General features: G+C 40.8%; 1 long non-coding RNA gene across 3 annotated transcripts in view; it reads left to right on the top strand.

The window, feature by feature from the left end:
• LOC100520629 overlaps positions 1-12,262 on the top strand; it is a 53,759-nt gene that overhangs the window by 1,360 nt on the left and 40,137 nt on the right. The gene's annotated exons all lie outside the window — the stretch shown is intronic.

Genomic DNA, 12,262 nt, shown 5'->3' with positions numbered 1-12,262 from the left:
CAAAAATCAAGGTTATGGAGACCAGGGGAGAGATTGGTTGCCAGAGGTGGAGGATGAGAGGGTGAGAGAAATGGGTTAAGCAGATGAAAGGCACAAACTTCCAATTATAAAATAAATAAGTCATAGGATGTAATGTATAGCATGGTGCCTATTTAACAGTTGCTAAAGAGTAAATCTTAAAAGTTTTCATCAAAAGAAAGAATTTCTGTAACTGTATGGTGGTCATTTCAGAATATGTACAAATATTGAATCATTATACAATACACCTGAACTAATATAATGTATGTCAAATATACCTCAACTAAAAAGAAAGTAAAGGGAGGAAGAGATGTAGAAAAGATTTGAAATAAAACTTTTATATAGTTAGCTAATAGTCCTAGAGCCTGGAAGAAATCCTGATGGACATGAAAAGAAAACAGGCAGAAGACTCATCCTTTTAGTTAACTACTGCTGTGTTACAAGCCACCTCCAAATTTAGTGGCTTAAACAAAGTCTGTTTTACTTGCTAACAATTCTTTGGGTCAGAATTCAGGCAGGGCTCAGCAAGAGGGCTCTCCTCTGCCCCAGGTCGTCTTAACTAGGATACCTCAACTGGAGGATCCACGGTGACCTCATCCACCTGTCTGAGCCTCAGTACTGAGAACTGGGTGGGGCACCTTGGTTCCTTTCTGCTTGTCCCCCCCCACCCCCACCCACTGCCATGGGGTCTTGTGTAAGTCAGTAGTCTAGCTCAAGCATTTTTATGGGGTGGCTGTCTCCCAAGGGGTGAAAGGGATTACGCAGCATATTCTTTTGGTCAAAACAAGTCAGAGGGCCAACACGGAGTCAAAAGCTTGGAAAATAGATTCCACTCTTGATGGGAGAGTGGTACAGGCACATTGCAAAGGAAGTGTTCTTCTGCTGAGTGAAAGAAACCAGACACCAAAGAACACATTATGTATGATTCTATTGATGTGAAATTCTAGAAAGGGTAAACTGATCTAGAGTGACAGAAAGCAAATCACTGGTTGCCTGGGGCTGGAGGGTGGTGACAGCAAAAAAAGCTTAAGGGAAATTTTTGGCATGGTAGAAATTGTCTGTACTTTGATAGTTGTGGTGTATATGCAGGGAAAACTTGTCAAAGTGTGTTCATTTTACTATAATTACCAGGTAAGTTATACCCCCCAAAATGGTAGGACGGACTGTGGAACCATCTTCAGAAATAATCTGCTGTACGTAAGAGCTTAGATTTGAAGGAAACTTTGAAGAACATCTGGTCCTGTGTCTTCACTTTACAGATAAGGAAAATGAGGCCCAAAAAGAGGAACTTGCCAAAGGATGCTTGGTCAGTTAGTGACAAAATCAGGGTTGGAACCCAGACTCCTGACCACAGCCTTCCTCTAAGAAAATTGGAGAAAAGAGAGTTCCCATCATGGCTGTGGAAATGAATCTGACTAGTATCCATAAGGACGCAGGTTCCATCCATGGCCTCGCTCAGTGGGTTAAGGATCCATGTTGCCATGAGCTGTGGTGTAGGCTGCAGATGCTACTCAGATCTGGCATTGCTGTGGCTGTGGTGTAGGCCAATAGCTGTAACTCCGATTTGACCCCTAGCCTGGGAACTTCCATTTTCCTTGGGTGCAGCCCTAAAAAAAAAAGCCAAAAAAAAAAAAAAAAAAAAGTGGGGAAAAGGATGCCCTAGCCCTGGGTTTCACTGAGGCTTACTTAGATGTAAGCATGTCTGGGAATGAAGGCTGGACCCTGAGACTCTAGAAGTTTCCAGGGGTTCCAGTGGTCAGTATGAAAAGTCAGATTTCTGTGCTCCGTTCCTAGTTCTGAGAGACTATGACCAAGTTCCTATAACTCCTCCATAAGTCAGTGCCTATAATAAAGGTGAATGGAGCAATATTTATACATAGAGTTGAACGCCGTAGGGAAAAAAATAAAAGAAGAGCTGTTTTGCCACAGCCCCCTTTGTCTACAGTGCTATCTCTAGCTTTCCTATGAGGATGTTGGTGGGAAAGGACCAGGAGGGCTGTGGAACTGTTGAAACATGGTTATTCACTTAGCTTTTACTAAATTAATAAACCCATCTTTCAGACTTGTAAGGAAAGAATTATTGCTAGCTTTTATAAAGTGTGCCGTAGAGTAAGATCAGGTTAAAACTACAAAAAATAGTATTGCTACCCACATGCAAGTATTAGAACATACTTAAGGAATTTGAAAAAATGAGTACCCTTCATTCTTTACCTTTAGTATACCATCTTTACTCAGAAAAAAATGATTTCGAACCTTGTCCCAAGTGACTCAGACATTTATTAGATGTATCCAACTCCTTTGGATGACAAAGAACCTTTTATTTTTATTTTTTGTCTTTTTAGGGCTGCACCCGTGGCATTTGGAAGTTCCCAGGCTAGGGGTCCAATGGAGCTGTAGCCGCTGGCCTTGCCACAGCCATAGCAACTCAGGATCTGAGCCTCGTCTGTGACCTATACCACAGCTCACGGCAACACCGGAGCCTTAACCCACTGATCGAGGCCAGGGATCGAACATGTGTGTCCTCATGGATGCTAGTCAGATTCGTTTTCACTGCACCATGACAGGAACTGCCCAAAGAACCTTTAAAAAAGTATCTATGAGAGACGACAGAATGCTGTGGGCTAAAATGATTTGTGGCTGGTTTATCAGTGTAATACCCTGCTGATCTTGAGCAGCTACCCGGAGACCTGCACACTTGAACTGTGGACGGAGTCTGAACTTTTGGCCAACACTATGTCACTTTTGGAATTACTTACCATAACACTAAAAATGAGTGATTCAGCAAGGGAAGTATCTTCAAGAGAACATCACTCTGATAGATTTCTGCAGCTTAAACTTTTCTTCATTTTAGTTGTAGGTTGTTTTTTCCCAATTTTTCTAATACTTGTATTTTGAAAATTATTAATAGTAAGCATCTTATTAAGTGAAGGGACACAGATTTGCACCTTGAACTTGTGGTTTCTTCTCAAAGCTGCTGTTCTTTCACAAACTTGAAGGGGAGTTGCGGAATAACTCCACTGGCCTAACAGTAATGCCGGGTGGAAAGTGATGCATTTATGGAAATAATTCAAGCCAAAAAAAATCTACTCTTGTTTGGATTACCCCAGCTGGGTAGTGCTTTGCTTCTGAACGGATTCCCATTGGGTTGAGTTGGGTTAAAGAGGGCAAAACAATATGGAATATAAGGGAATCAGCCCAGGGCTCTCTTAGAGTTTAACCTTAGCAATCCTATACAATTTAGCTTGGTCTAGGCCAGACATCTGTAGATGTTTTTAAAAGTTTTGGTTTCACTCCATGGCTGCCATGTCTTGAAATATCTGGATTACTCAACACATGCAGATCATCAGTACTGCCTTAAGAGCTCAGAAACCCAGCATGCCATGGAGATGAACCAAGACTGCTAGGTTTTCTACATCCCTGCCAATCTGGGTCCCACTTCCCACCATCACTGCTGTTCTTCAGGAATCAATGGTTCTTTTAATTGCCTTCTATTCATGCCATTTGTGACAGGGGGATTCCCACCCTAGAGTTATGGGGATGGCCAGACATACAACCCCTGACCCTGGACAAGTGAGATTGCTTACTGGTCACCTATCCTCCAGCCAGGGGGAGGAGGACACTCAGGGCCACATGATGGTTGCACTGGAGAACAAAATGAACAGCAAGGAGCTGTGCGTGTGTGTGGTGTGACTTGATGGGGAGGGTTGGTGGTTGTGGGAGGGGATCAGGCTGGGAAATACTACAAATAGCATCAAGAGGGTAAGGTGCCCCCTGGTTCCCATGGGAGGATGTGACTGGCTTATTTGAATTCTGAGGGCTGGCAGGGAAACCCACTGCTCAGAGATTAGCACCTGGTCCATTTAGTAATGAGGGTTGTTTGGCTGGGACACCTTATCCTCTGAAGAAAGTGGTGAAGGGAACCTGTGGTTAGGCCATTTGAGGTTTCCCAGTTTTCCCCAGATGTCAAGACATACATAATATTGGGCCTTAATTTTAGGCCTTATGCACAATGGCCAAGTCAGGACATTACTTCTAGACCACCATCTACAATGCCCCTTATAATTGGGAGGGGGAAAAGAAAAAGGTGGAGTGAGGTAAAATGCAGGCCAAGTCCTGAGAGAGGAAACTCAGTAGGACAGACAATCCAGTTCCTAGGAAAATAAATTGCAATGGGGAAAAAAGAGAGTTAAAAAGGACCAATTATTTAAAAGATGCTTAGAAGACCCATCAAACAACTGCAAAGCATGGATTTTACTTGGATCTTGATTTAAAAAAAAAAATTCAACTATGACATGTATGAGGCCTTGGAAGTTTGAACATGAGACATTTGATAAATTCAAGGACTGAATGCTAATTGTTTTAGATGTAATGATGGTGTTATGCTTATTTTGAAGAGAAAGTAGTCATTATATTTTAGAGGCAAGCTCTGAAATGGTTATAAGTGAAATTATTTAATGCCTGGATTTTGCTTCAAAATAGTGTTGAAGGAAGGAAATGAAAGAGAGTGTGAACGGGGCAGGGTTGGCTAGGGGGCTGATGGTTGCTGAGGAAGAAAAAATCACCCTATGCGTATTTTTACATAGGCCTGAAATTATTATTTGTTTAAAACAATGTGAAAAAATTTTGTTTAATACATGCATGTGTATGATTTTATTTTGTATTTGTGCTAGAATATTTTCCAAAGAAACAACTTTATTTAAAAAAAAAAAATAAGTTGGAGTTCCCGTCGTGGCTCAGTGGTTAATGAACCCGACTAGCATCCATGAGGATTCAGGTTCGATCCCTGGCCTCATTCAGTAGGTTAAGGATCCGGTGTTTCGGTGAGCTGTGGTATAGGTTGCGGACATGGCTTGGATCCTGCATTGCTATGGCTCTGCTGTAGGCTGGTGGCTACAGTTCTGATTGGACCCCTAGCCTGGGAACCTCCAAATGCCAAGGGTGCAGCCCCAAAAGACAAAAAAGACAAAAATAAATAAATAAATAAATAAAGGCAATTAGAAAATAGAAGGCTTATATTTAGAAATTCATTTTCTTAGTCAATTTTTAGAAACATATCTTTTTTTTCCCCGATATGTATAGTTCAATCTATCAACTAGTAAATAGTAGTATTTTATTTTATTTTATTTTTATTTTTTTTGTCTTTTTGCCATTTCTTTGGGCCGCTCCCGCGGCATATGGAGGTTCCCAGGCTAGGGGTTGAATCGGAGCTGTAGCCACCGGCCTACGCCAGAGCCACAGCAACGCGGGATCCGAGCCACGTCTGCAACCTACACCACAGCTCACGGCAATGCTGGATCGTTAACCCACTGAGCAAGGGCAGGGACCGAACCCGCAACCTCATGGTTCCTAGTCGGATTCGTTAACCACTGCGCCACTATGGGAACTCCTAAATAGTAGTATTTTAATATTTATTACCAGTTGCAGATAGTTCTCAGGTGCAAAGCAAATTCGGAAAGATAGTTTCCAAGCACAATCATCAACGACATTAGCAATAAGTAGATTTTAAAGTTTGTTCACTTCCACAAAGTCCAAAGTTCTATAAGTTAAACAGTGAATTTCCAAGGGTGCTTATCAGTGTGAATAAATAAGGTGTGGTGATACCCACACAGGCAGTGCTTTTGGAAAAAAAAAAAACAAAAAACAATTCATTGACTCAGTTTGCACAATATTGGTTACTTAGAACATTTTATTATCTGAATATTCAACATAATATTGCTTTCAATTTTTTTGTGACAATTATCTTTTTTTCTGATTTTTATTTTTTCGTTATAGCTGGTTTATAGCGTTCTGTCAATTTTCTACTGTATAGCAAAGTGACCCAGTTACACATACATGTATACGTTCTTTTTTCTCAAGTTACTATAGTTCCCAGTGCTATGCAGCAGGTTCTCATGACGATTATCTTCTGAAACTTAAAGATTTTGTATAAAATCTTGGATTTTCTTTTCTCAGATTGGCCCAATGTAATCTGGGTCATTGTCCTGCCCCCTCTGTAACGCCCATCCTGTGAATTATGGATACTCAGTCACTTGGTCCTTGGAATTGATGATTGATGTTAAATGTGTGTGTTTAGTTAACATAGCAATGTTATATGTAAAAGTTTAGTTTTTAAGGTAATTTAAAATATTCCTCAGTTTTAAGTGTATCCTGGGATTTTTTTGATGTGTGTGTGAGTGTTGCTGTATGACTGGGAAGTTTTGTGAATGTCTCCTACACCACCGAATATGCTCAGTTGCTTTTCAGATGCTTTTCATTTAATCCTCCCTATATGCAATTACGAATTTTACTATTTCTGCTTTTTAGATGGGGAAGTAAGGCTCAGAGAAGATAAGAGACTTGTCCAAGGTCACACAGCATAGAAGTGGTACAGAGAGCCAACTGTGGTTACCCTGGTTTATACTCTTTGGCCCTTGTGCCCTGCCTAATTATTTTCTCCTCAAGTTTATGAGGACCTCCCCCCACCGAGAGAAGTCTTTCATTAGTCTTCAGGGTCTTCCTGGTTTCTTAATCCAAGTGGATGTTTAATAAATCTTTGTAAAATAATCTTAGCAAACCAGCCAAGTGTCAACATCGTACAGCTGGGGTTCTTGGCCCTCATTTCTCAAGCTTGCCTTTGGGACTGACTATGTACGATTGTACGATAACTACCTTAGTTATCTTGATTTTAACAAAAAAATTCAACTATGACATGTATGAAGTCTTGGAAATTTGAACATGAGACATTTGATAAGTTTAAGGACTGATTGCTAATTGTTTTAGATGTAATGATGGTTATGCTTATTTTGAAAAGAAAGTAGCCATTATATTTTAGACATAAGATCCGAAATGGTTATAAGTGAAATTATTTAATGTCTGGAATTTGCTTCAAAATAATATGGGAGGAAGGAAGTGGATGAGAGTGTGAATGAGGCAGGGTTGAGAAAAAATATTTGAGAATATACCTGGAGGCTTAAAACTACATAAAGAAAAAGTGGGAAAAGGAATGATGCTAAAGACTAGGGTGAAGGTTGAAAAAAATTGAAGTTTAAATTTGGAAAATGACAAATGAGAAAGATTGTTGCAGCTTTGTCCTCATAGTCTTACTTTGCAGCAAGTGGAGAAATGAACAACACATGGAAGAAAATTCCTAGAACACTGGGATCAGTTCAGTATACTTGATGGCTCTGGAAGACAGGATTTTCAGAGATAAAAAATACAACACATCACTTCCTGAACTCCACCCCCCCAGCCATGGAGGAGTATTTCCCTTATTTCTGATACCGTAGATAAGGCACTTGACTCAAACTGCCATCCGCTTTGACAAGTGTGATGGTTAATTTTATGTGTCAATTACACTGGCCATTATGTGTCAATCTAAATGCCCAGATATTTGGTTAAACATTATTCTGGGTGTGTCTGTTCATGGTGTTTCTGGATGGGATTGGCATTTGAAGTAATAGACTGAGCAGAGCAGATGGCCCTTCCAGTATGAGTGGACCTCATCCTGCATCAAAGGCCTGAATAGAACACAAAGGTGAGGGAGTAGGAGAGAACTTTCTCTCCCTCTCTGCCTGGCTTTGAGTTGGCACATTGGTCTTCTCCTGTCTTTGAACTTGGATTCAGACTGGAATGATACTTCAGGCTCTCCTGGGTGTCCAGCTTGCAGATTGCAGATCTTGGGACTTTTTAGCCTCTATAACTGTATGAGCCAGTTAGTTGTAATAAATCTCTCCATCTCTGGCTCTTTTTCTCTTTCTGTCTTTGTATGTATCACGTTGGTTCTGTTTATCCTGGAAAATCCAGACTAATACAACAGGTGAGATGTTAAATAATAGCAAATATTACCTACCATTTATTGCCTGCCGACATCTGCTGGAGATAACATTTAACGCAAGTTATCTTATGGAATCCTTACAGAACCAAATGAAGAAACTAAGGTTCAGGTTGTGATTTTGCAGCTAGAAGTTTCAAAGCTGGGTCTGTCTGTCGAATACACCAGAGCTGTTCTCGCAGGTGTGATGCTGGCCAGCAGTGTATTTGTGTGTAACGAGTTCTTATGGCAAAAGTTTGTAAGCATTTAGAGTTACTGAAGGGAGTTCCCATCATGGCGCAGTGGTTAACAATCTGACTAGGAACCATGAGGTTGCGGGTTTGATCCCTGGCCTTGCTCAGTGGGTTGGGGATCTGGCATTGCTGTGAGCTGTGGTGTAGGTCGCAGACACAGCTCGGATCCTGAGTTGCTGTGGCTCTGGCATAGGCCAGCGGCTATAGCTCCGATTAGGCCCCTAGCCTGGGAACCTCCATATGCTGCGAGAGTGGCCCTAGAAAAGGCAAAAAAAAAAAAAAAAAAAAAAGAGAGAGAGAGAGAGCGAGAGACAGAGAGAGAGTTACTAAAGGGCTATGCCCTAGAAAGATGTAGAGAAAACTGTGACGGCAACGGACCCAGGAATGAACACCTGGCTCAAGACCCCCAAGGAACAGATATTCAGTATTTAAACATTTTCTGAAGATAACCTAGTCTGTGCTGTTAGAAATCAGGATTGTAGTTATGTGGTGTGTGGGGGTGGTACTGGGCACAGCAGGGTTCTGGTGTGCTGGCCATGTTCTGCTTTTTGATAAAGTTGTTCATTACAAGATTTATACACTTTGTGAAAATTCATCAAGCTGTGTACTTATGATTGATCCACTTTTTTGTATGTTATACATCAATACAATATACCAAAAAAAAAGTGCAGTGAACTCTTTGAAACTTCTGTACTAAAGCAAGCCTTTAGGAATTCCCTGGTGGCCTATGGTTAAGGATTCAGCATTGTCACTACTGTGGCTTGGATATTGATCCCTGGCTCGGGAACTTCCAAGTGCAAAATCATGAGTTAACTCTGACATTCTTTCTTTACTAAATTCTGAAATATTATAGCATTTATAACATACAAACATCATAATGTGTTATGTATTACTAGAAGTTATTAGTCTCAAAAATGATTAAAATAGTTTTCTATCTAGAAAGAAGCCCATTTGCCAGCAGTTTCTTAAGAATCATTTAATGAGAAGCATGTGAGTTTCATATAGTCTGATATACCATGTCTGCTTGCTTAGAAAAAAAACTGATTGCTTAACTAGTTGGTTAAGGAACAGCAAATAGGTCAATTTCTGAAGGCTCAGAACTGATCATTTTTAACCCATCAATTTGCTAATAAAACATAGGAAATTGAAAAATTCCTGGCATCCGAGTGAAATTATAATATAAAACTTCTTAAAATCATCGGTACACTGATATATCACAGATATTCCCTGATGTTGTAGGTCCAGGGAAGCGAATACACATTTCAACATTCACCCCAATGTAAGATGCATCACAGGGGTTCAAAGGTAGCTGTAACTCCAGTGTAATATAGGATCAGTAATGCTTTAAATTCAGACGCTAACAATATATTGTTGCACGATTGAAATCAATATGGTAAATGTTAAGTGAAAAATGGCCAAATGCTGTAGTAATTTAAAAAACAGTGCTGGCACTCAAATCCAACCCATTGGAATGCTCTTCTTTCCCACAAGTTAAGTGGTGAATCTGTTTTCAGCAGCTGATTTATTTCTCCCCAGGCCTTATATTCACATCCCTCTTCTTGGATATTTTGTTGAGCAGAGAAGTCGTCTTAAATCTCAAGGTCCCAAGTTAACTTTTCAAAAGGGGTCTCTTTAAAAAAAAAAAAAAAAATTGGCCATACCTGCAGTATGCAGAATTTCCCAGGCCAGGGATCAAACCCATACCGCAGCAGTGACCAGGGCCACAGCAGTGACAACACCAGAACCTTAACCTGCTGCGCCACAGGGACCTCTAAAAGGGGTCTCCTTTAAAGCTCAGTGTTTCCAGAAGTACCCTTAGCATGTTCCTTCTTGTATAGGACCTTGTGTAATAGTGACAGTAGTAGTGGTGGTGGTGGTGGTGGTGATGACAACGATAGTAACAAAAGCTAACATTTGTATATTTTCTGTGTACCGGCAATCAGTTTGGGCTGCTGTAACAGAATACCATAGAGTGGGTAGTTGAACCAATAAGCATTTATTTCTCAGTTCTTGAGTCTGGGAAGTCCAAGATCAAGGTCTACTAAGATCCAACTTCCTGGTGTGCCGATGGCTGATTTCTCTTTGTGTCCTCATATGTTGGGGAGCAGAAGGAAAGAAAGCACGCTTTCTGTGTCTTTTCTTATAAGGGCACTAATCCCATTCATGGGGCTCCACCCTCATGACCTCCTCCTCTCTCAAAGGCCCCCTTCTAATACCATCACATTGGAGGTTAGGACTTCAACATATGAATTTGGGGAGCTGCAAACATTTAGTTCATAGCAAAAGTATTGTAGGCATTTTCTATATATTAAACCATTTAATCCTGCCAACAGCTCAGTAAGACAACTATTAAGCCATCATCCTCATTCATTCCATTTAGTAGGGGAGAATACTGAGGCACAGAGAGGAGAGAAGATTTGTCTGAGGTTATGTGGCTGGTAAGGGAAGGAGTCAGGATCCTGGCTCTGGGCAGTGATTCTTAGCCTTGAGTGCACTGTGGAATCACCTGGAGAGCTTTTTAAACACTGATGCTTTGGGTCTCAGCTGCGGTGCCCCCTCCCCCATGCCTGGCCCCAATTCCAGATTCTCATTTAATTGGTCAGGGATTTTAAATATTCCTTGGGCAATTGTAATTAGTGGCCAGGTTGGGCCTCTGGTCTGGGACCTGGCATCTTAGCATCGTACCATGCTGTCCTCAAAAAGTTCTGGAACAGACCCTATACCTTGGTTCCTATGGCTTTCCTCATTGGGCACAAACTGGCTAAAGTTGATGGAAGGACAATTCTTGTGAATGAAATAATGACAGCCCACGGGCATCAGCCAGTCACAAGGTTTTAGGCAAGTGGCTCAGGACTTAATTTTTTCATCTGCAAAGCAGAGGGTTTGACTTGAATAATTTCCTGCTTCCTTCCAGTTCTATGAGTCTATGAATGAAATCAATATATTAAACCCTTGATTATCCATGAGTGGATGATCCACAGAAAATGTTTAATCTGAGGATGAGCTTCCTTCAGTCAACCTTCTTATCAGTTGGTGTCCGCCCAGGAATGCACATCAATTTGATTTTTGGCCTAAACAGAACATAATGAGGAGGGAAAGAATCATGTGTGTTTGCGTGTGTGTACATGTGAAAACCATTCAGAAGATAAATTAAATGATTTGGAGGGATTATCTGCTGTTGTGGATTATCCACATCACTGCCCCCTCCAAGAGCGTTGATAATTGAAAGTTGCCTTAGACTGATTGCTGACAGCTGAAGGATCCATGTTGCCAAGGGAGCTATGGCAGTAAGCCAAGTAGCGACCTGATTAATTATCCTGTTCTTTGTGCTGTCTCAGCCCTTCATCCTCCTGTCTCACCAGAGAGGTGTCCAGTTTCAGGAACCTGGAAGAGAACACTAAGCCCCCCAGAAATGAACAGCACCTCTTTCCTGAGGCAAAAAGTTCAATAGAGAGATTTCTCATCCCTCCTCAGGCCCTTTGCTCACCACCCTACTCACTGACTCTACCTGAGACAATAATTAAATCAAAGACGGTCTGTCCAGTCACTCTGGCTTTCCACATGAAGTGTTTCAGAAAAAATGCTCTCTCTTCTTCAATCCGATGGATGTGGAAGTCACCCAAAATAGTACAACAGAGGCTCCAAGATAAGAACAAATTGCGAGGGCTAAGTGGCTAAACGTTATCCCTGGTGGCTCTACGAGTAATTATCCTTAGTATTTTATTTTATTTTACTTTATTTTAAAAAATCTTTTATTTATATACATTTTTTTTCTACTGTACAGCCTGGTAACCCAGTTACACTTACATGTATACATGCTTTTTTCTCACATTACATGTTCCATCATAAGTGACTAGACAGAGATCCTACATAGCAGGATCCCATTGCTAATCTATCCAAAGACAACATTCTACATCTATTTACCCCAAGCTCCCAGTCCCTCCCACTCCCTCCCCTTCCCCCTTGGCAACCACAAGTCTATTCTCCAAGTCCATGATTTTCTTTTCTGTGGAAAGTTTCATTTGTGCCATATATTATATTCCAGATATAGATGATATCATACGGTATTTGTCTTGCGCTTTCTGACTTACTTCACTCAGGATGAGAGTCTCTAGCAATCCATGTTGCTGCAAATGGCATTATTTTGTTATTTTTTATGGCTGAGTCGTATTCCATTGTATATATATGTATATATATATAT

The sequence above is a fragment of the Sus scrofa genome, chromosome 10, assembly GCF_000003025.6.
Source record: "Sus scrofa isolate TJ Tabasco breed Duroc chromosome 10, Sscrofa11.1, whole genome shotgun sequence".
NCBI lineage: Eukaryota > Metazoa > Chordata > Mammalia > Artiodactyla > Suidae > Sus > Sus scrofa.
The sequence above is the reverse complement of the archived record's forward strand: the minus strand, read 5'-3'. Positions and strand labels throughout refer to the sequence as shown.